Consider the following 1959-nt stretch of genomic DNA (forward strand, 5'->3'; position numbering starts at 1 on the left):
CCAACTAGGGAACATCATCAGTGCTAGAAGGGAGTGGAATTTGTGGAATGAAGGAGAAGAAGGAGGAGGGGAAAAGGAGGAGGAGAAAGAGGAGAAGAAAGAGGAGGAGAAAGACTGAGGGATCCCTGGTGCCCTCTGAGCTTGTTTTCTTGCAGACGTTTCATGACCCAACTAGGGAACATCAGTGCTAGAAGGGAGTGGAATTTGTGGAATGAAGGAGAAGAAGGAGGAGGGGAAGAGGAGGCAGAGGAGGAGGAGAAAAAAGAGGAAAAAGAGGAGGAGAAAGACTGAGGGATCCCTGGTGCCCTCTGAGCTTGGTTGTTTTCTTGCAGACGTTTCATGACCCAACTAGGGAACATCATCAGTGCTAGAAGGGAGTGGGGTTTATAGACAGGAGGAGGGGGAGGAGGAGGAGGGGGACGATAATGACTGTGAGGTCCTTAGTACCTCTGAGCTGGGTTGTTTTCTTGCAGACGTTTCATGACCCAACTAGGGAACATCATCATCGCTACAAGCTTGCTTAGAGAGCGAGCCCCCCTCCCTCCTAGCATTGATGATGTTACCTAGTTGGGCCACGAAACGTCTGCAAGAAAGCCACCAAGCTCGGAAAGCACCAAGGTCCCTAGAAATACTGGATTTATCCACAATCTGGCTCCCTACGACTGCCGGGGAGACGATGGGGGGGAAGCCCACAAGGGAGACCCAATCCGAGGAAACTCTCCTGACACTGCCGGATCTCTAAGCCTTACTAACTCCAAAGCACAGCATGCGACTAGTCCTTATGCCAGTGGTGGTGAACCTATGGCACGGGTGCCAGAGGCGGCACTCAGAGCCCTCTCTGTGGGCACGCGCGCCGTCGCCCCAGTCCTAGGCCTTCAGCTGGGTTTTATAAAACCTTTTCGCTTTAGGCCTCTGCCACCATGTGCAAAAAAAAAAGGTTCAATCAATCAATCAATTTCAACTTCTCGCGGGGGGAAAAAAAAGATCTTGCAAAGTTGGAATTGATTGATTGAACTTTTTAGTCCCGCCCAGTCTGCCGTTACCACCACGGCCACGCCCACCCAATGGGCCACACCCACCCGGCACCCGACGATGCATAAGTGGGTTTTGGGTTGCAGTTTGGGCACTCGGTCTCTAAAAGGTTCGCCATCACTGCCTTATGCTTTCTGCCTTGCCAGTCCCCAAGGTCGCCTTGATTCCTTACCAAAGTGATCCCAAGACTCCAAACGTCTGATTTGACATTATACCCCTTCTGGTTTAGCTCCGGATTAATTCTTTCTGGCTGCACGTGGAAAAATAAAATAAAAGCAAATTAAAATCAGAGGAAAGAAGGAAAGAGGGAAACGGACTAGAGGTTCTCCCCCAAACTCACATGCGTGTGTCCTCACAATGGAGGTCCCCACCCCACCCCACCCCACTCACAGCCATGTAAGGTTTGCAGCCGGCATCCAACGTTTTAGCCACCGAATCCACCAAGTACCCGCTGATTCCAAAATCACACATTTTCACATGTCCCTGTTTGTTGATCAAGACGTTGGACGGCTTCACATCTGTAAGCAGGGAAGACAAAAACGGCCTTGGGATCACAAACTGCTGTATGTTGAGGACCATCTGTACTCATCTGGAAGGAAAACACCGTCGCCGTGATGTCATCCCCCCACTTAGGAAACTGTTTCACTTAGTGGCGGAGTTGCCAGTCCCGCTTCCGGTCCCTAAAGGAGGACGGCCTGCAATTTAACTGGGCCTCACCTGTGTCATTAACCCTCAGCTGCTTTCTCTGTCAACCTGATGGGATCTGCAATTTGAACCTTACCTCTGTGAATCACTGACAGTTTACTGTGGAGATGCTCCAGGGCTCGGACAATCTGGAGAAAAGGGGGAGAAACAACAGATACACCCGTTAAGTTGTGGGACACTCTCACACTTTCTAGCTGCTATACGGGGCACAGCCATTTAATT

General features: G+C 50.7%; 1 long non-coding RNA gene across 1 annotated transcript; it reads right to left on the minus strand.

The window, feature by feature from the left end:
* Positions 1 to 1210: 1210 nt before the first annotated feature.
* On the minus strand, positions 1211 to 1859 carry LOC107302075. The gene is made up of 3 exons (XR_001549365.1): positions 1814 to 1859; positions 1423 to 1550; positions 1211 to 1282 (listed from the first exon to the last, which is right to left on the minus strand). It is a non-coding gene; the product is annotated as an uncharacterized LOC107302075 (long non-coding RNA).
* Between the last annotated feature and the right edge of the window lie 100 nt (positions 1860 to 1959).

Source organism: Protobothrops mucrosquamatus, unplaced genomic scaffold, assembly GCF_001527695.2.
Source record: "Protobothrops mucrosquamatus isolate PMUCROS unplaced genomic scaffold, P.Mucros_1.0 scaffold25303, whole genome shotgun sequence".
NCBI classification, from domain to species: Eukaryota; Metazoa; Chordata; class Lepidosauria; order Squamata; family Viperidae; genus Protobothrops; species Protobothrops mucrosquamatus.